Here is a 22,383-nt window from a genome sequence, read left to right on the forward strand (position 1 = left end):
TTTGATTTGTATTTCCCTGATGATGACTGATGTTGAGCATCTTTTCATGTGTCTGTTGGCCATCTGTATGTCTTTGGAGAAATGTCTGTTCGTGCCATCTGCCCTTTTTAAAATTGGATTTTTTTGGGGGGGGTGTTGAGTTTTGTAAGTTTTTTTTTAAATATATTTCGGGTACTAATCCTTTATTGAATATTTCATTTGAAAATATCTTCTTCCATTCTGTTGGTTGCCTTTTAGTTTTGTCGGTAGTTTCCTTTGCTGTGCAGAAAGCATCTTTGAGTAGTCTCAAAAGTTTATTTTTGCTTTTGTTTCTTCTCCTTGCCTCAGGAGATCTATCTAAAAAGAAGTTGCTATGACCTATGTCAAAGAAGTTAGTGCCTGTGTTCTTTTATAGGACTTTTATGGTTTCAGGTCTCAAATTTAGGTTTTTAAACCATTTGAATTTATTTTTGTGTATGGTGTAAAAAGGTGGTCCAGATTCATTCTTTGGCATGTTGCTGTCCAGTTTTGGAATAGAATCAATATTTTGATCAATGTGTGAAATTCTTTTTTTTTTTTTTTTTGCTACAACCAAAGATACCTAATATTTCTGCAATTTTGTTTAATAGAATATTATTGTGTTTGGGTTTTGTAATATGTTGCAAAGTGAGGTTTAGCTTGCTAAAATTAAGATATACTGAGTCATAAATTATTATTGTCAAGCTGTAGCCAAAGAAAGTCACAGATTTATCAGAACATTAGGGAAATTTGCTTCTTTGCTTCTTGATTTAAATAAGCAAGAGAAGTAACAGTTCTGGTAGAACAGCAATTATTTATGTTCTTAACTTTGCTAACAATAAATTTATATACTGATAAAAAATTTGATGTCACAACCAAGAAGGACTTGGGAATAACAATGTGTTGTTCAGGACCTTGTGGGAAATGCTATGGCGAGAAATGGCGTAGATTTTCAAAGGAACAACATTGATAAGCATTTCACAGCATTAAATCTCTATACTGAAATCACAAGGTATTTCAGAAAATCTACAAATATGTAAAATAACCTTCACTAATAGAATATCAGTTGCTCTGGGAAAGATTGTTGTCTGATAATTTTCACCAATGAACTTGCCCAAAGGAAGGTAAGTCTGCTCAGTGGGTTTCTTCACAGCATCAGAGAAACTAAATAATAATGACAGTATAATGGGATGGAACTATTCTTATTTTCCATCATAGACAATGAATTGGCAATGTGGCCTGAATGGATCTTTGATGGCAGAATAATAAGAGGAATCTCAGTGTGGCATCCAAAATTATGAAACACTATGAACGTGGAAAAAGAGAATGCAAAGGGGGCATATTAAGACTCATTAGCAAAACCCTTTTGTGAACTTAGAATTGGCCTAGCATCCAACAAGGAGGTGAGTTTTTAAATTTTTTATTTTTTTTATTTTAGATAGCTAAAGAGAGAGAGAGAGAGAGAGAGAGAGAGAGCGCAAGTGGGGGAGAAGGGCAGAGAGAGAGAGAGAATCTTTATTTAATTAATTAATTAATTTATTAATTTAACATCCAAGTTAGCATATAGTGCAACAATGATTTCAGGAGTAGATTCAGATTCCTTAATTCCCCTTACCCATTTAGCCTATCCCCCTACCACAACCCCTCGAGTAACCCTGTTTGTTTTCCATATTTAGGAATCTCTTGTGTTTTGCCCCCCTCCCTGTTTTTATTGTATTTTTGCTTCCCTTCCCTTGTGTTTATCTGTTCTGTGTCTTAAAGTCCTCATATGAGTGAAGTCATATGATATTTGTCTTTCTCTGACTAATTTTGCTTAATGTAACAACCTCTAGTTCCATCCATGTAGTTGCAAATGGCAAAATTTCATTCTTTTTGTTTGCTGAGTAGTACTCCATTATATATATATATATATATATATATATATATACCACATCTTCTTTATTCATTCATCCATTGATGGACATTTGGGCTCTTTCCATACTTTGGCTATTGTTGACAGTGCTGCTATAAACGTTGGGGTGCATGTGCCGCTTCGAAACAGCACACCTGTATCCCTTGGATAAATATCTAGTAGTGCAATTGCTGGGTTGTAGGGTAGTTCTTTTTAGTTTTTTAAGGACCCTCCATACTGTTTCCCAGAGTGACTGTACCAGTTTGCATTCCCACCAGCAGTGCAAAAGAGATCCTCTTTCTTTGCATCCTCACCAACATCTGTTATTGCCTGAGTTGTTAATGTTAGCCATTCAATTGACAGGTGTGAGGTGGTATCTCATTGTGGTTTTGATTTGTATTTCCCTGATGAGGAGTGATGTTGAACATTTTTTCATGTGTCTGTCAGTCATCTGATGTCTTTGGAAAGTGTCTATTCATGTCTCTTGGCCATTTCTTCACTGGATTAGTTGTTTTTGGGTGTTGAGTTTGATAAGTTCTTTATAGATTTTGGATACTAACCCTATATCTGTTATGTCATTTGTAAATATCTTCTCCCATTCTGTCGGTTGCCTTTTAGTTTTGCTGATTGTTTCCTTTGCTGTGCAGAAGATTTTTATTTTGATGAGGTCGCAATTGTCCATTTTTGCTTTTGTTTCCTTTGCCTCTGGAGACGTGTTGAGTAAGAAGTTGCTGTGGCCGAGGCTACAACTGTTGCTGTGAACAGTTATAGTAATTAGAACTGTAGTAACTTTAAATATTTTTTGTTTGCTTTTCATATGCAAACTTTTATTTTTGCATGTGAACCCTTCTCTTTTTTATGTACAAGTTATTGGAAGTTAACTTTACAGTTTAGTGTTTAGGTAACAGAATATTTGATTGGACTCTGACTGAATTTGAAGAATATGGTATTATATCCAGCAGTGTATACAATGACTCTCGGGATTGTGCATCTTGTTACTTTGGGGAAAAGGTGAGAACTTCTTTATATGTGGAATAGTTGTATCTTTTAAAATAGAAGTATTAAATTGTTTTCTTGTTGTATGGGAGTTCAAAGGTGTGTAAAATGGTGCATGTGGAAGATGAGTAGTCAAAGGTATGAACTATGCTGTTAATCAGTTTATTGTGATGAAGTTACAAACCATTCTTTTTGGCCAGCTCTGTGAAAATGGATCAGTGTTCTTTAAATAATATGCCTTTGTCCACTGTAATGATGCCAAACTTTGGCAGTAGAGGGCACTGGAGAGACATTGTAAGAAGAAAGGTTTTTTTTTTGTTTGTCTTTAGGTGAGGTGAAATTCAAATAAGATTCAGTATTTAAACCATTTTAAAGTATATAATTCATTGGCTTCCAGTACAGTCACAATACTATTGTATTGCAATTACTACTTCTAATTACAGAAATTTTCACCATTCTCAAAAGAAACCCTTTTGTAAACAGTTGTTTCCCATTTTCCTGTTCCTTTAGTCCATGGTAATCACTTATCTGCTTTCTGTCTATAGATTCGCCTATTTTAGATATTTATTACAAACGGAATCATATAATATGTGTCTTTTTCTGTCTGACTTTTTTTCATCTAGCCTAATGTTTTCAAGGTTCACCCATGTTGTAGCATCTACCAGTACTTCTTTTCTTTTTCTGGCTGGATAATTTTCCATTCTATGGGTACACCACATTTTCTTTTCTTTTTTTTTTTTTTATACTGCATTCATCACTTCATGTACCTTTATGTTATTTTTATTTTTTGGCAATTATGACTAATGTTGCTATAAACGTTCAGGTACAAATTTTTGTACCTGTTTTCAGTTCTGTTGGGTATTTACCTAAGAGGAAAATTGCTGGGTAATGTGGTACAATCACTCAAAGAGCTGCCAGAGTGTTTTCTAAAATGGCTGCACCAGCTTGTATCCCCACCAGCAGTATTTTTCTCCATAACTTCACCGACACTTACCATCTGTATTTTTAATTATAACATCCTAGTGGGTGTGAAGTGATATCTCATTGTGGTTTTGATTTGTACAATAATGGAGACACAGCTAATGTTGTTTTGAAAAGACAGATCCAAATTAAATTATAAACCAGATGTGAAAATAAATGTGCTAGAAAAGACAATAGGCAATTGAAAATAAAATAGTGTGATGGTATTAAAATCATATAAGGCAAAGCAAATGAGTAAATATAACACACATGGCAAAGAGGAAGAATTTATAAAGATAAAACAGAAAGCACATCCCTTTTTATACTCATGGCACATAGAGTGGAGAGAATAATTAACTGCTCTTATCTTTCTGTTGTGTCAGAGTTTTTGCTGAAACTCCAGGTTGGATGTTAGATGTTTACATATTTTCAAAAGGACTGAGAGACACATCCCCACAGAGCTGTTGAGAGTGGTCTACGCTTTGGGCTCCTACATATAGACTCATGCTGTGTGTTTTGAATGAATGAATAAATTAAAATATACGTGAATGAAAGTTTAGAGCTAGATTTTAGGATGGCCAATATTGCTATTTACCAGCTGATGAACTTGTATAATCATTCAACCTGAGCGCCTATTTCTTTGTGAAAAAGTACTAATGCAGTACTAAAGCAGTAATGCTTCCTAACTAAGAAGGCTGCTATGAAGACTGCATGAAATTAGTTGATCCACTGTGGGAAAGTGTTCTGCAAACTGTACAAAACTCTTGAAGGTTAGATGTTGTTATTATCCTGCTCCTTTGGACTAGAAACAGTGGATGTTGGGTTAAGTTCAAGCCCTATTCTATAACTGTCTCTCCCATACCTTTTCTTATTGGAGGATTGCCTCAATCTAAATCAATGGTCATTGTCCGTCAAGGGTGAAGTAACAGCTGCTTTTGGAGAAAGTTTATAGTCCCTGTTCTTGGGTGAGTTTCCAAGCATTACTCTTAGGATGGTCCCACATTATGGGTTAACTTCCTGCAGGTCTGCTCTGCTGCCCAGCAGTCACTTCCCTGGTGGGATGAGCTCATGGTGTTGCTTCAGTCCTGGGCTGTCTTCTGAGAGCTTGTTCTCCAAAGTGGACTCATGAAAACTTTCTGAAGTCATTCTTCGTACCATGCTCTGGTATATTTGATACATAGTTCGGCAGACCATGTTATACTACTGATCAATCACATCATGAATCAAGTATTAAGTGTACATTGTGTGCAAAGTTCTGTACTAGGCTTGGAGAAGGTAAAAAATGAACATGGATCAACATTCTTGTACTCAAAAGTATGCATATCTGTTAGATGTGCAATCGGTAAAATTTCATTTAGATTTAATTAATTGGTTATTTGGAGCTACTTTTCTAAGGTATTTTCTAGGGCAATTTTCTTTCTTTCTTTCCTAGAAGAAGGTTTTACCACATAATTAGATCAGTTTTTACATGTGCATATCACATCTCAAAGCCTGTTTTCTTTATTATCTCTTTTGCTTCGCATGGTATGCTGTGACTTAGTTCAGCAAAATGCTCTGATTGTCACTACTTTTAACTTGAAGAATTGAAGCAGAGGGAGATTTCATAAGTTGCTCAGAGTCATATAGAAATTCTGGAACAGAGCAAGAGTAAGAGGGAGAAGACTGCAAAAGTTGTGCGATCACACTTGCAAGGAGTAGAATCCCAGCTCCCCCACTTGAAAATTGTGCTGATGGGGCATGCTCTGTAACCTCCAGGGCCCTAGATCCCTTAGCTATACGTTAGGAATAATACCGTATGCACCTCACAGGGTTATTGTGAGTATTAAATTAGATTGTGTGTGTGTTTTCTGGCTTATGAGAAGTACTTAGCACTTGTTAACCATTAATTAATTAATTATTATTATTGAAATTCTCTGCTACAAAAACGAAACTTTTCTCTGTCTTTTTATTTATTTTATTATTTTTTTGTTAAAAAAATTTTTTTAAACGTTTATTTATTTTTGAGACAGAGAGAGACAGAGCATGAACGGGGGAGGGCAGAGAGAGAGGGAGACACAGAATCGGAAGCAGGCTCCAGGCTCCGAGCCATCAGCCCGGAGCCCGTCGCGGGGCTCGAACTCACAGACCGTGAGATCGTGACCTGAGCTGAAGTCAGACACTTAACCGACTAAGCCACCCAGGCGCCCCTTCTCTGTCTTTTTAGAATAAACATTTATTTTCTTTTTCTTATTATGAAAATGACATGAAAAACAAATATGTACAAGTTAGAGTAAATTCACATAAACAGTTTTAAAGTCTTCATTTTTTACTACTATTAACAATAACTTTTTTATGAATACATTTTTGCTTACATTTAGACTATTTTTTAATTTATTTTAGATAAAGAGACAGAGTGAGAGAGCATGAGATGGGGAGGGGGCAGAGGGAGAGAGAGAAAGAATCTCAAGCAGGCTCCATGCACAGTGCAGAGCCTGATGCAAGGCTCGATTCAATGACCCTGGGATCATGACCTGAGGCGAAATCAACAGTTGGATGCTCAACTGACTGAGCAACCCAGGTGCCCCAATTTAGACTATTTCTTTTAGATATTTTTCTAAAAATAGAATTACTAGATGAAAGAATAGTAACATTTACAAACACTCCAGTAAATTTTGTCAAATTGCTTTTTGGTACATTTGGGCCAATTTACAGTCCTACCAGCTGTGTATGAGTATCAATCTCAGAATTGCATCAGTGGTCAGCAACATTTCACTTTTCTATTCTTACTTATTTTATAGTAAAAGGAAATTTCATTGTGATTTTCATATGTATATTTTGATCTGTGAGACTGACAGTTTTCATGATTTTATTGGCTACTTTTTTCCTAGTGAGAGATAAAGGCACATCACAACCCAGGTCTATCGACAGCTAAAAGCTCTATCCTTTCTTCACACCTTAGTGGACTTCTAAAGCTGGAGTTACTTAGTGGACATATCTTCACTCAGTCCAAGCAGTCTCTGGAAGCCCAGTCTGAGCTCTTGCATCCTGAGTGCATAGACCATGGGATTGAGTGCAGGGGGGATGACATTGTGCAGTACATTAAGGAGCACAGGGATTAGGGACATATTTTTCTCTGCAAGGTATGTGACAGACAGCACAGTGATACCTGTATAGAAGAAGAGGATGAGAATGAGGTGGGAGCTACAGGTCCCCAGAGCTTTGATACTGCTTCTGGTGAGTTCAACCTCAGCACAGAGTGAAGGATTAACACATAGGAAGAAAAAACAAGAGCCATATCACTCCCAATCAGGATCCATGCTGAGATCAGTTGGTAAAATTTGTTCACAGTGATGTCATTACAGGCTAGACTGGTGACCCCCAAATCAGAGCACAGGCAGTGGTTAATTTCATTCTTGGAGCAATAGTGTCTCTGGGCAGACAGTATTGGAACTGGGATAGTAAACAGTCCATTCCTGAGCACCATGAATCCTGTGGCTTTGACCACAAAAGTGTCAGTGACTATAGACAGGTATCGAAGGGGGTGACAGATGGCTATATATCTGCCCAATGCCATGCAGAGGAAGATACCAGATTCCATGAAGAAGAAACAGTGGATGGCATAGATCTGAGCAAAACACTCAGGGAGGCTGATGGCCTTGGCATCAAACCAGAAGGTAGCCAGCATCTTGGGCATGATGGTGGTGGCCAGGCCCATGTCCACAACAGCCAGTATGCCCAGAAAATGGTACATAGGCACATGCAGCATGGCCTCATGTTGGATGGTGATCATGATGAGGAGATTAGCACCAAGAGCTAAGAAGTAGAGCAGAGCCAGGGGCAGGGAGAGCCAGTGCTGCCACCCATGAATGCCTGGGAGCCCCATCAAGATGAAGTGGGAAATCTGGAGGCTGGAACTGTTGGTAACACTGGTGGGAGTATCCATAGCACAGGTGCCCCATTTGCAGTGTCTGTCCATAAAACTGAAATGGCAGGAAGATTGCATTTGAGAATTTATCTCAGGGTCCTGATAGTAGAGACTCCCCCCAAATGACTCAGTTTCTTTTATGTGTGCATAACCCTCCACCTTTTTTGGCTCCTGGAAATATTCCACAGAGGAGTACTAAAACAAGTCAAAATTTATTCTAAAGGTAAAGTTTGAATTAGCCATTTATTATTACCACTCGTGTTTCTAATAAGTATGTTCAAATACATATGTATCAAGAATAATCTTATTGCTAACAGATAACAAATACTAATATTTGATTTATTTCCATTATTTCCATTTTATAATTATATTTGTATTTCCAGTTTACATCATTATATGGAAATAATGTTGTATCCTGCCTTTGTGTTTCAGTAGTGTGTTCTAGGACATAAAATAGGAACTCAGTAAAAAATTATGACATGGATGAATAAATAAACCAAAACTTTCCAGATCATTAAAAGCAATGTGGAATCTTATATTTCTATATTTGGCTGTTCCATAATTTACTCACCACTATTTTACTTTTCAGATTGTTTCCTTTGAGTAGGATTTTTTAAATGATACAAAAGTGATACATACAAAGAACATCTTAAAATACTCTTTTTAGTAATATTTTGATTTTAACTGTCATACATGTAGATTGTTCAAATTCAAATAAAATTAAAAAAATATAAACAATGGTTACTAAGACTTCTGTGCTTAGGACTCCCAAATTTCTTCCTTTTCACCAGAGGCAGCCAGTAACCCAGTTTCTTAGGAATCCTTCCAGAGATAGTTTTTGCATGAACAAGAATATATGTATATGTTTTCTCATAAAAGACAAAAGCAAATGTTAGCATACTAATCATATCCTTTATCCTTTGTTTCCTTTCCTTTTCTTTCTTAACTTAATTATCTTGGGGACTGTTCCCTATCGCAAACTAGATATGCCACATTGCTAAGTGAATGATATTCTACCACATGGATATCTGATAATTTAATAAGAACTTCTGACATTCAATTTGTTTCTAGTATTTTGCTACTGTAAAAAACATGTACTCAATGTACTTGTTCATATATCTCTATGCATAAGTTTATAGGATAATTTCTAAGAATGAATTGCAGAGTGAAAATGAAAAAGAAAGATTTTGATTGATATTGCCAAATTGTCTTTCTTTTTTTTTGTTTTAACTTTATTTTTTCTTTTTTAAAATTTACATCCAAATTAGTATATAGCAAAGCAATGATTTCAGGAGTAGATTTATTAATTCCCCTTACCCATTTAGCCCATACCCCCTCTCCCACAACCCCTCCAGCAACCCTGTTTGTTCTCCATATTTATGAGTCTCTTCTGTTTTGTCCCCCTCCCTGTTTTTGTATTATTTTTGTTTCCCTTCCCTTATGTTCATCTGTTTTGTCTCTTAAAGTCCTCATATGAGTGAATTCATATGATTTTTGTCTTTCTCTGACTGACTAATTTCACTTAGCATAATACCCTCCAGTTCCATGCACGTAGTTGCCAATGGCAAGATTTCATTCTTTTTGATTGCCGAGTAATACTCCATTGTATATATATACCACATCTTCTTTATCAATTCATCCATCGATGGACATTTGGGCTCTTTCCATACTTTGGCTATTGTTGATAGTGCTGCTATAAACATGGGGGTGCATGTGTCCCTCCGAAACAGCACACCTATATCCTGTGGATAAATGCCTAGTAGTGCAACTGATGGGTCGTAGGGTAGTTCTATTTTTAGTTTTTTGAGAAACCTCCATACTGTTTTCCAGAGTGGCTGCACCAGCTTGCATTCCCACCAGCAGTGCAAAAGAGATCCTCTTTCTCTGCATCCTCGCCAACATCTGTTGTTGCCTGACTTGTTAATGTTAGCCATTCTGACAGGTGTAAGGTGGTATCTCCTTGTAGTTTTGATTTGTATTTCCCTGATAATGAGTGATGTGGAGCATTTTTTCATGTGTCGGTTGGCTATCTGGATGTCTTCTTTGGAGAAGTGTCTATTCATGTCTTTTGCCCATTTCTTCACTGGATTATTTATTTTTTGGGTGTTGAGTTTGGTAAGTTCTTCATAGATTTTGGATACTAACCCTTTATCTGATATATCATTTGCAAATATCTTCTCCCATTCTGTCAGTTGCCTGACAGGCTGTGCAGAAGCTTTTTATTTTGATGAGGTCCCCGTAGTTCATTTTTGCTTTGGTTTCCCTTGCCTCCGGAGACATGTTAAGTAGGAAATTGCTGCAGCCAAGTTCAAAGAGGTTTTTGCCTGCTTTCTCCTCAAGGATTTTGATGGATTCCTGTCTTACATTGAGGTCTTTCATCCATTTTGAGTATTTTTGTGTATGATGTAAGAAAGTGGTCCAGGTTCATTCTTCTGCATGTCGCTGTCCAGTTTTCCCAGCACCACTTGCTGAAGACAGTTTTTATTCCATTGGATATTCTTTCCTGCTTTGTCAAAGATTAGTTGGCCATACGTTTGTGGGTCCATTTCTGGGTTCTCTATTCTGTTCCATTGATCTGAGTGTCTGTTCTTGTGCCAGTACCATACTGTCTTGATGATTACAGCTTTGTAGTATAGCTTGAAGTCTGGGATTGTATGCCTCCTGCTTTGGTTTTCTTTTTCAAGTTTGCTTTGGCTATTCAGGGACTTTTCTGGTTCCATAAAAATTTTAGGATTATTTGTTCTAGCTCTGTGAAGAATGCTGGTGTTACTTTGATAGGGATTGCATTGAATATGAAAATTGCTTTGGGTAGTATTGACATTTTCACAATATTTATTCTTCCTATCCAGGAGCATGGAATCTTTTTCCATTTTTTTTGTGTCTTCTTCATTGTCTTTCATAAGCTTTCTATAGTTTTCCGTGTATAGATTTTTCACCTCTTTGGTTAGATTTATTCCTAGGTATTTTATGGTTTTTTGTGCAACTGTAAATGGGATTGATTCCTTGATTCTCTTTCTGTCGCTTCATTTTTGGTGATTAGGAATGCAACCGATTTCTGTGCATTGATTTTATATCCTGCAACTTTGCTGAATTCATGAATCAATTCTAGCAGTTTTTTGGTGGAATCTTTTGGGTTTTCCATACAGAGTACCATGTCATCTGCGAAGAGTGAAAGTTTGACCTCCTTGTGGCCGATTTGGATGCCTTTTATTTCTTTGTGTTGTCTGATTGCAGAGGCTAAGACTTCCAATACTATGTTGAATAACAGTGGCAAGAGTGGACATCCCTGTCTTGTTCCTGACCTTAGGGGAAAGCTGTCAGTTTTTCCCCATTGAGGATGATGTTAGCATTGGGTCGCTTTATATGGCTTTATGATCTCAAGGTATGATCCTTTTATCCCTACTTTCTTGAGGGTTTTTATCAAGAAAGGATGCTATATTTTGTCAAATGCTTTCTCTGCATCTATTGAGAGGATCATATGGTTCTTGTCCTTTCTTTTACTGATGTGATGAATCACATTAATTGTTTTGTGGATATTGAACCAGCCCTGTATCCCAGGTATAAATCCCACTTGGACGTGGTGAATAATTTTTTTAATGTATTGTTGGATCGGGTTGGCTAATATCTTGTTGAGGATTTTTGCAACCATGTTCATCAGGGAAATTGATCTATATTTCTCCTTTTTAGTGGGGTCTCTGGTTTTGGAATCAAGGTAATGCTGGCTTCCTAGGAAGAGTTTGGAAGTTTTCCTTCCATTTCTATTTTTTGGAACAGTGTCGAGAGAATAGGTGTTAACTCTTCCTTAAGTGTTTGGTAGAATTCCCCTGGAAAGCCTTTTTGCCCTGGACTCTTCTTTTTTGGCAGAATTTTGATTATTATTTCGATTTCCTTACTGGTTATGGGCCTGTTCAAATTTTCTATTTCTTCCTGTTTCAGTTTTGGTAGTGTATATGTTTCTAGGAATTTGTCCATTTCTTCCAGATTACCCATGTTATTGGCATATAATTGCTCATAATATTCTCTTATTATTGTTTTTATTTCTGTAGTGTTGGTTGTGATCTCTCCTCTTTCATTCTTGATTTTATTCATTTGGGTCCTTTCCTTTTTCTTCTTGATCAAAGTGGCTAGTGATTTATCAATTTTGTTAATTCTTTCAAAGAACCAGCTTCTGGTTTCATTGATCTTTTCTGTTTCTTTGGTTTCGATAGCATTGATTTCTGCTCTAATCTTTATTGTTTCCTGTCTTCTGCTGGCTTGGGGTTTTATTTTCTGATCTTTTTCCAGCTCCTTAAGGTGTAAGGTTAGGTTGTGTATCTGAGACCTTTCTTCCTTCTTTAGGAAGGCCTGGATTGCTATATACTGTCCTCTTATGCCTGCTTTTGCTGCGTCCCAGAGGTTTTGGTTGTGGTGTTATCATTTTCATTGGCTGCCATATACTTTTTAATTTCCTCTTTAACTTCTTGGTAAGCCCATTTGTTCTTTAGTAGGATGTTCTTCAGTCTCCAAGTATTTGTTACCTTTCCAAATTTTTTCTTGTGGTTGATTTCGAGTTTCATAGCGTTGTGGTCTGAAAATATGCACTGTATGATCTCGATCTTTTTGTACTTACTTAGGGATGATTTGTGTCTCAGTATATGGTCTATTCTGGAGAACTTTCCATGTGCACTTGAGAAGAATGTGTATTCTGCTGCTTTAGGATGAAATGTTCTGAATATATCTGTTAAGTCGATCTGGTCCAATGTGTCATTGAAAGCCATTGTTTCCTTGTTGATTTTTTGATGAGATGATCTGTCTATTGCTGTGAGTGGGGTGTTGAAGTCTCCTACTATTATGGTATTACTATCGATGAGTTTCTTTATGTTTGTGATTAATTGATTAATATATATGGGTGCTGCCACATTTGGCGCATAAATGTTTACAATTGTTAGGTCTTCTTGGTGGATAGACCCCTTGATTATGATATAATGCCCTTCTGCATCTCTTGATACAGTCTTTATTTTAAAGTCTAGATTGTCTGATATAAGTATGGCTACTCAGGCTTTCTTTTGTTGACCATTAGCATGATAGATGGTTCTCTATCCCCTTTCAATCTGAAGGTGTCTTTAGGTCTCAAGTGGGTCTCTTGTAAACAGCATATAGATGGATCTTGTTTTCTTATCCATTCTGTTACCCTATGTCTTTTGATTGGAGCATTGAGTCCATTGATGTTTAGAGTGAGTACTGAAAGATACAAATTTATTGCCATTATGATGCTTGTAGAGTTGGAGTTTCTGGTGGTGTTCTCTGGTCCTTTCTAATCTTTGTTGCTTTTGAGATATATATATTCATCTTTTGTCCCCTCAGAGAGTCCCCCTTAAAATTTCTTTCAGGGCTGGTTTACTGGTCACAAACTCACTTACTTTTTGTTTGTCTGCGACACTTTTTATCTCTCCTTCTATTCTGAATGACAGCCTTGCTGGATAAAGAATTCTTGGCTGCATATTTTTCTGATTCAGCACACTGAATATATCCTGCCACTCCTTTCTGGCCTGCCAGGTTTCTGTGGATAGGTATGCTGCAAACCTGATCTTTTTTCCCTTGTAGGTTAGGGACTTTTTTTTCCTTTGCTGCTTTCATGGTTCTCTCCTTGCCTGAGTATTTTGTGAATTTGACTAGGATATGCTTTGTTGATGGTCGGTTTTTGTTGAATCTAATGGGTGTCCTCTGTGGTTCCTGGAGTTTGATGTCTGTGTCTTTCCCCAGGTTAGGAAGGTTTTCCACTATGATTTGCTCACATAACCCTTATACCCCTATTTCTCTGTCTTCCCTATGATTCTGGTGTTGTTCCTTTTTAATGACTCACTGATTTCTCTAATTCTTTTTTTTTAAAACGTTTTTATTTATTTTTGAAGGAGAGAGAGAGAGAGACAGAGCATGAGTAGGGGAGGAGCAGAGAGAGAGAGAGACACAGAATCTGAAGCAGGCTCCAGGCTCTGAGCTGTCTGCACAGAGCCCGACGTGGGGCTCTAACTCACGAACCTGAGATCTTGACCTGAGCCGAAGTCGGATACTTAACTTACTGAGCCACCCAGGCCCCCCATGATTTCTCTAATTCTTGAATCGTGCTCTTTTGTATTAATCTCCCTCTTTTTTTCTGATTCGTTATTCTGTATAAGTTCATCCTCTATATTGCTGATTCTCTGTTCTGCCTCATCCGTCCTTGCCGCCACTGCATCCATCCATGATTACAGTTCAGTTATAGCATTTTTAATTTTATTTTGGCTATTTTTCACTTCTTTTATATCTGCAGAAAGGGATTCTAGTCTATTTTCAACTCCAGCTAGTATTCTTATTATCGTGATTCTAAATTCTGGTTCAGACATCTTGCTTGTGTCTGTGTTGGTTAAATCCCTGGCTGTCGTTTCTTCGTGCTCTTTCTTTTGGAATGAATTCCTTCGTTTTTTTCATTTTGAAGGGAGAAAAGGAATTAATGAGGTAGAAAAATTGAAATTAAAAAAATATTAAAATTAAAAACACAGACACACAAAAATCGAATAGATGATGCTAGATCCTAGGTGTGTTTTGGTGTCGGTGTTGAAAGTGGTTTGACAGATTAGAGAAACAAACAAATAAACAAAAAAAAAAAAAAGGAGGGGAGAAGAAAAAAAAGGAAATCGTTTGAGAATTTGATAAAGTGAATACACTAAAGTAGACTAAAATACACAAAAGTAGAGAACATAGTACAAAAAACGTATAGAAAAATGTTTTTAATAAAAATTAAAAAGAAAGATGAACTTTTTCGTTTTCTGTATTTAAGAAAAAAGAAAGGAAAAACAGAAAAAAGATAAAAAATAGAAAACATAAAAGTAAAGACAAAAAAATCGTTTCAAAATTTGAAAAAGTGAATACACTGTAGTAGACTGAAATAAAATGATGGGAGTAAGATAGAATTTGAAAAAATTTACATAAGAGCAAAAAATATAGTAATAAAAATTAAATAAAAATATTTAAAAGAAATTGAAAGTAAAAATGAAGTTTTTCTGTTTCTGCATTCAAGAAAAAGAAAAGAAAGGAAAAAGAGAAGAAAAGAAAGAAAAAAAGGAAATTGTTTGAAAATTTGAAAAGGTGAGTACACTGAAGTAGACTAAAATAAAAGGATGAAAGTAAAGTAGAATTTGAGAAAATTTACACAAAAGCAAAAAATATAGTAATAAAAATTAAAGAGAGATATTTTTAATAAAAATTAAAAATAAAAATGAGTTTTTTTCTCTTTATTCAAGAAAAAGAAAAGAATTGTAAAAGAGAAAAAGGAAAAAGGGAAAAAAAATTGAATAGATGAACCTGCTAACAGATTGAAGTAGGACTGAAATTGCTTTGTTTTCCCCTAGAGGTCGGTCAGTCTATGTAGCTCTTTGTAGTCCATAAATTAAGCCCGCGGTGAGGTTTGTGTTCTTGAAGAGTGAAGTTGGCCCAGTTAGGCAGGCCCCGGTGTAACAGCTCCGCTCTCCACTAGATGGCGCTGCTAGCCTACTGGGGTGGCTTGTTGCGGTGCTTGTTGGTGCACACGCATATGCATATAAGGGAGTGGTGAAAAACGGCGCCACCCAGCCACCCAGTCTGTTCTCCCTGATCAGCAATTGCGCACCGGTCCTCTGTCTTCAGCTCTCATCGACTCTCCTCTTTTCCACTCTCCGTGACCAGTCCCCAGGCAGTACCTCTCGCCCGAGTTTTGTCTCAGGTGTGGCTATTTTCCCCGGCCCCTTACTTCCGAAGGACTGCGGCTTTGACCCACTCCGCCCGTCTGGTCTGCGGGAGGGTCTCACCGAGCAATGGCTGAATGAGTAATGGCCGAATGTTGGCTGCACCCAGGAATGCCCACTGGACCCTGCTGTTGCTGGTGCCCTGAGACTATGGCCAGGTGCCAGCCCGCCCCTAAAAAAGATCATGAAACAGTGTAGCATCAGCATTTCAGGGACCATGGAAAATTGCAACACACATCTGCCACTGGGCTTCACCCTCAACAACCTTGCCCCAGCACCAGCGAATGTGGCTGCCTTCCGGGGTCTGCTGGGGCCAGGTGGCTTCAACAGCCTCTACGAAATGTCCTTCCAGCAGTGGAACCACTTTTCCCCGTGCGGCCTGAGAACCTCCTGGACCCCACTCTGTTCCTGGGGATTCACCTTTCCCACCAGAGCACCGCCAGGTATTGAACTGTGGAGTTGCAGCCTTTGCTCTCCCCTTGTTTACCGTCTTAATGGAATTTAAACCCTCTCCTTTCTCTTTTCTCCCTTTTTAGTTTAGTCCCTGTGGCTGTTTCCAATTTTCCACTTTCTCTCCAGCTGTTTTTGGGGAGGGGTGCTTTTACTGTATACTCCCCCCTCCCCAGTCTCCGTCCTCTCTCCACCCGCAAAAGTGGCCCCCTTTCCACCACAGCTTCTCGCTCCCCAAGTTCACCTCTCTGTGCTGCATACCTCCTGAATTCTGTGGTTCAGGTTGTGCAGATTGTTGTGTTAATCTTCTAATCAGTTTTCTAGGTGTGTAGGATGTTTAGTGTTGGTCTGGCTGTATTTCATGGATGCGAGACACACAAAAAGCTTCCATGCTGTTCTGCTATCTTGGCTCCTCCCCCAAATTGTCTTTCAAGAGGTTATTCTGCCCCTGTAGGAGAATATGGATATTTTAAATAATCTTGAAATATACTGAAATGTTGCTTCATAGGGACATTGTAGTACTTTACACATCCAGAGTTTAAGACTGTGTTTATTTCATCATATCCATCCATTTCATCACATTCCAAATTAGGAAATTTAACTTAAAAGTCTTTATTAATAGAGTGAGTAAAAGTGGTATTTCAATTTTGGTTGAAGTTTTCACTTCACTGTTGAGTGAGCTTTGACATTTTCAAAGATATATTTTCCATTCATGGGCTTCTTCATTAGTTTTCTCTTTTGTCTTTATGTGCAACTTACCTTGTAGTATTAAGTGCAATAATGTTTTTCAAGTGCTCAGTTTGGAGTATACAGTCTTATTAATTTGTATGGATTTCATTATATCTTCTTAAAAAAATTTCATTATATCTTAAGGGTATTACCTCTGTTGAATTTTCTGGAAGTATTTCCTCCAATTCATTTTCCATTACATTCTGTCTTTTCTAAAAAATGATTTACTCACCTGCATACACAAACTTTTATGTGGTCATAACAATTGTACTTTTTAATATTATTTCATGACTTTTAAACTTTTAATAACATAAAATCTAGTATTTCAATAAGTATTTACTAGCATATTCTTTACCGAAGTTTATTTTAAATTTAATTTTTAAATGAATTTGAAATTTCACATGGAGTGAAAAAGTACATTAATTTCACCCCACTAATAGTTAAACCATTGTTCCAGCACCATTCAGTAAATAAGCCTTTTTCTCCCACTATCCTGAATGCACTTTTTTACTCCTATATTAAATTCCAACATATATTCAAAGGTCACTGCCTCCCAGGACAATCTTTTCTGTTTTTAGTGTCACTAAAAACATGTATTTACCACATGGTAGGGGAAATTCTTAGTAATAACTTCAAAAAATGTTTTAAATTAATGTTAATTAATTTAAATGTTATTTTGTTGGAATATTATATATATTTTTAAACTTTATTTATTTATTTTGAGAGAGAGAGAGAGAGAGAGCAGGGGAGGGGCAGAGAGAGAGGGAGAAAGAGAATTCCCAAGCAGGCTCTGCACAGTCAGCGCAGAGCCTGATGCGGGTTTGAGATCCCGCAAACCATGAGATCACAAACCATGAGATCACAACCCGAGATGAAGTCAGACGCTTAACCCACTGAGCCACCAAGGCACCCCTGGAGTATTATATTTAAAAAAATACAAATTAGTTATGGGAGAACTGATGTCTTTACCCATTGATTCTTTCCATTGAGAAATCTGTGTTTTTCCTTTTTGTTATAGATATTTTGGGGATGTTTTCTATTATTATTACTTTTGTCTCTCTTTGTATTTCCTAATTGGCTTGTTACCTACGAAACCTTCTAATGACTATTGTTAAAATTTTAAGACATTTCTCAAAATACAGCTCTTTTACTTTCCAAGGCAAATTGCTTTTCAGTAATTTTTTTCCCCACATTTTTTTGGTAGAAGAATGTATTTCCTATCATTAGATAAGATTGACAATTGTAAATTTTTATTTTGCATCTTAAAGTAAAACATTTATAAGTTTCTAAACAATATAAAGAAAGAGTGATAGTCAACATCTGTGTCTATGTCTAGACTTGAAGTAGAATGTCTTTAGAACTTTCCCTTCAGTGTACTGCTGGCTAATACTTTTCTGACCAATGTTCTCTATTATTATGATAATTTGATGTCTATTTCTAGTTATTGATTTAAAAAAAATCAGATATGGGTAAATTCAATCGCTATCTCTTTTTAGGATCTTGGATCCATAATTTAAATGGGAGGATCTCCTGCTGGCACCGTTCTTTCAGCTTTGACAGCAAACCTCCCCTGTGTCAGGCTCTGTGAGACAGACTTTGGTTGCTCGTTTGTAAGACAGGGGTTTCTACTCCCTCTAACATGTCCAGAGGAGACCTGAGTCTCCTTTTTCTCACTGGTTTTCCAGATCTCAGGCTTTTGTCTCTGTAGGCAAGATCTTAGGAAAAAGAGGGCCAAAGTCAGAAGGATTAAATGAAGGAAGCAAGATGAGAAATCCAAAGGAGTGGGAGAAAGAGAGGCAGAGCAACTGGAACCAAGACCTAGGAAAACAGAGCAAGAAAACAGCCCCCTGCCCTCCCCTCCCCTTGGCCCCTGGTTACTCCCTGCTAGGAGGTCCTGGAGAGATCCTCTCCAAATGGAACTGCCTTCTGTAACTGCTTCTATTCTCTTGGCTACACCTGTCTTTTATGCCTTTGTTGCTGAGAGTACAACTTCTCCTCTCCCCTGGGGCCTGGGCTGTTGCACAAATTGGAGCCCAGAATTGCCCTAGACCTTCTTGTGTACTCCCTAGGTCCTCCATGAGGCTCTTTTTAATCTTTTTTCCTGTGTGTATCAAGGCTTGATGTCTTTTGCCATAGCCCCCAATGATCTTAGATGTATGTCAAGGCTTGGCTTAGGGAATAGAAGTACTCAGCCCCCAGTCCCATGGAAAGCACCAGTAGGTAGTCACTCAAGTCTTTTTAGGTTAACCATTTACTTTTTTTTTTTAATTTAATTTTAGGTTTTTAAAAAAAATTCCAGTTAGTTAACATACAGTGTTATATATTAATTTCAGGTGTACAATATAGTAATTCAACACTTCCATATATCACCCTGTGCTCATCATGACAATTGCACTCCTTAATCCCTATCATCTATTTAACCCATCCCCCCACTCCCTGCACTTCCCCCTCTGGTAGCCATCAGTTTGTTCTCTATAATTAAGCCTGTTTCTTGGTTTGTGTGTATGTCTCTCTTATTTTTTCCCTTTTGCTTGTCTCTTTTGTTTCTTAAATTCCACAGATTAGTGAAATCATATGGTGTTTGTCTTTCTCTGACTTATTTTGCTTGGCATAATACTCTCTAGCTCCATCCACGCTGTTGCAAATGGCAAGATTTCATTCTTTTTATGGCTGAATAATATGCCATTATATATATTTATATCTATACCTATCTGTATCTATCTATCTATCTATCTATAGATCTCTCTATAGAGTAGATAGATAGATAGATAGATATATACATACCACATCTTTATCCATTCATTAATCAAAGGACATTTAGGCTGCTTCAATATCTTCATTATTGTAAGTAATGCTGCTATAAACATAAGGGCACATGTATCCCCTTGAATTAGTATTTTTGTATTCTTTGGGTAAATACCCAGTAGTGTGATTGCTGGATTGTGTGGTAGCTCTATTTTTAAATTTTGAGAAACCTCCATACTATTTTCCACAGTGGCTGCACCAGTTTGCATTCCCACCAAAAGTGCACTAGTATTCCTTTTTCTCCACATCCTCACCAACACATGTTGTTTCATCGTATTGTTGATTTTAGCCATTCTGATAGGTGAGAGGTGATATCTCATTGTAGTTTTGATTTGCATTTCGCTGGTGATTAGTGATGCTGAGCATCTTTTCATGTGTCTCTTGGCCATCTGTATGTTTTCTTCAGAAAAATGTCTGTTCATGTCTTCTGCCTATTTTTAAATTGGATTATTTGTTTTCTGAGTGTTGAGTTTTGTAAGTTCTTTATTTATTTTGGATACTAACCCTTTATCAAATATGTCATTTGGAAATCCATTTTGAATTTATTTTTGTGATTGGTATAAGAAAGTCGTCCAGTTTCATTCTTTTGCATTCGGCTGGCCAGTTTTCCCAAGACCATTTGTTGAAAAGACTGTCTTCATCCAATTCATTCATCGGATATTCTTTCCTGCTTTGTTGAAGATTAATTGACCATATAATTGTGAGTTTATTTCTGTATTTTTCATTCTGTTCTATTGATCTATATATATCTACTTCTGTGTTATTACCATTTGTCTTGATCACTACAGCTTTGCAAAATAACTTGAAGTCTAGAATTGTGATGCCTCCAGCTTTGCTTTTCTTTTCAAGGTTGCTTTGGCTATTCAGGATCTTCTGTGGTTTCATACAAATTTTAGGATTGTTTGTTCTAGTTCTGTAAAAAATCCTGTTTGTATTTTGATAGGGATTGTGTTAAGTGTGCAGACTGCTTTGGCTAGTATGGACATTTTAATAATATTTGTTCTCCCAATCCGTGAGTATGGAATATCTTTCCATTTCTTTTGTGTCCTCTTCAATTTCTTTCATCAGTGTTGTATAGTTTTTAGAGTATGGAAATGTAACTGATTTCTGTACATTGGTTTTGTATCCTGAGACTTTACTGAATTTGTTGATTAGCTCTAGCAGTTTTTTTGGTGGAGTTTTTTGGGTTTTCTATGTGTGGATCATGTTATCTGCAAATAGTGTAAGTTTTACTACTTCCTTACCAGTTTGGCTGCTTTTTATTTATTTGTTGTTGTCTGATTGCTGATGTTAGGACTTTCTAGTACTATGTTGAATGAAAGTGGTAAGAGTGGGCATCCTTGTTTTGTTACTGACTTTAGAGGAAAAACTCTGTTTTTCCCCAGTAAGGATGATGTTAGCTGTGGGTTTTTTATAGATGTCCTTTATTATGTTGAGGTATGTTCCCTTTTTCTGTTGAAGGTTTTTATCATGAATAGATGTTGTACTTTGTGAAATGCTTTTTCTGAATCTAGTGAAATGTCATATGGTTCTTATTCTTTCTTTTATTGATGTGATGTATCACAGTAAATGATTTGTGAGTATTGGATCACCCTTGCAACCCAGGAATAAATCCCACTTGATTATGGTGAATGATTTTTTTAAAGTGTATTTTGAATTTGGTTTGTTAGCATTTTGTTGACAAACTTTTGCATCTATGTTCAGCAGGGATATTGGCCTGTAGTTCCTCTTTTTAAAAATTTATTTATTTTGGGAGAGAGAGAACGGGAGAGGGGCAGAGGGAGAGGGAGAGAGAGAATCCCAAGCAGGCTCCACGCTGCTGGAACAGAGCCCCATGTGAGGCTCGATCCCGTGAACTGTGAGATCATGACCTGAGCTGAAACCAAGAGTCAGATGCCCAGCCGATTGAGCCACCCAGGTGCCCCTATAGTTCTCTTTTGTAGTGGAGTCTTTATCTGGTTTTGGTATCAGGGTAATGCTGGCCTCATAGAATGAATTTGGAAGTTTTCATTTCTTTTCTATTTTTTGGAATAGTTTGAGAAAAATAAGTATTAACTCTTTTTTAAATGTTTGGTAGAATTCCCCTGTGAAGACATCTGTTTCTAGATTTTGTTTATTGGGAGTTTTTAAATTACTTACTCAATTTCTTTGCTGGTTATTGGTTTGTTCAAATTTTCTATAGATTTTTTTCTGTTTCAGTTTTGGTAGTTCATATGTTTCTAAAAATTTATCCATTTCTTCAAAGTTGTCCAATTTGTTGGCATATAGTTTTTCATAATATTCTCTTGCAATTGTTTGTATTTCTGTGGTGTTGTTTGTTCTTTTCCTTTTTCATTCATGATTTTATATATTTGAGTCCTTTCCATTTTTTCTTGGTAAGTCTGGCTAATGGTTTATCAATTGTATTGATGTTTTCTTCAAAGAATTATCTCCTGGTTTCATTGATATGCTCTATTGTTTTTTAGTTTCTATATCATTTATTTCTGCTCTAACCTTTATTATTTTCTTTCTTCAGCTGGTTTTGGGTTTTGTTTATTCTTTATCTAGCTCCTTTTGGTGCAATTTAGGTTGTTTATTTGAGATTTTTCTTGCTTCTTGAGGTAAGCCTGTATTGCTGTGAACTTCCCTCTTAGAACTGTTTTTGCTGCATCTGAGGTTTTGGACCATTGCGTTTTCATTTTCATTTGTTTTCATGTACTGTTTAATTTCTTCTTTGATTTCCTGCTTGACCCATTCATTGTTTAGTAGCATGTTATTTAGCCTCCATGTATTTATGGTCCTTCTGGTTTTTTTCTTGTTGATTTGTAGTTTCATAGCATTGTGCTCAGAAAATATTCATGGATTTTGATCTTCTTGTATTTGTTGAGGCTTGTTTTGTGGGCTAATATGTGATCCATTCTGGAGAATGTTCT

General features: G+C 36.8%; 1 pseudogene; it reads right to left on the reverse strand.

Moving 5' to 3' along the window:
• Positions 1-6,801: 6,801 nt before the first annotated feature.
• LOC128776102 (olfactory receptor 56B4-like) lies at positions 6,802-7,766 on the reverse strand (annotated as a pseudogene).
• Positions 7,767-22,383: the final 14,617 nt, after the last annotated feature.

The sequence above is a fragment of the Panthera pardus genome, unplaced genomic scaffold, assembly GCF_024362965.1.
Source record: "Panthera pardus isolate Hobbes unplaced genomic scaffold, ASM2436296v1 HiC_scaffold_12, whole genome shotgun sequence".
Taxonomy (NCBI): domain Eukaryota; kingdom Metazoa; phylum Chordata; class Mammalia; order Carnivora; family Felidae; genus Panthera; species Panthera pardus.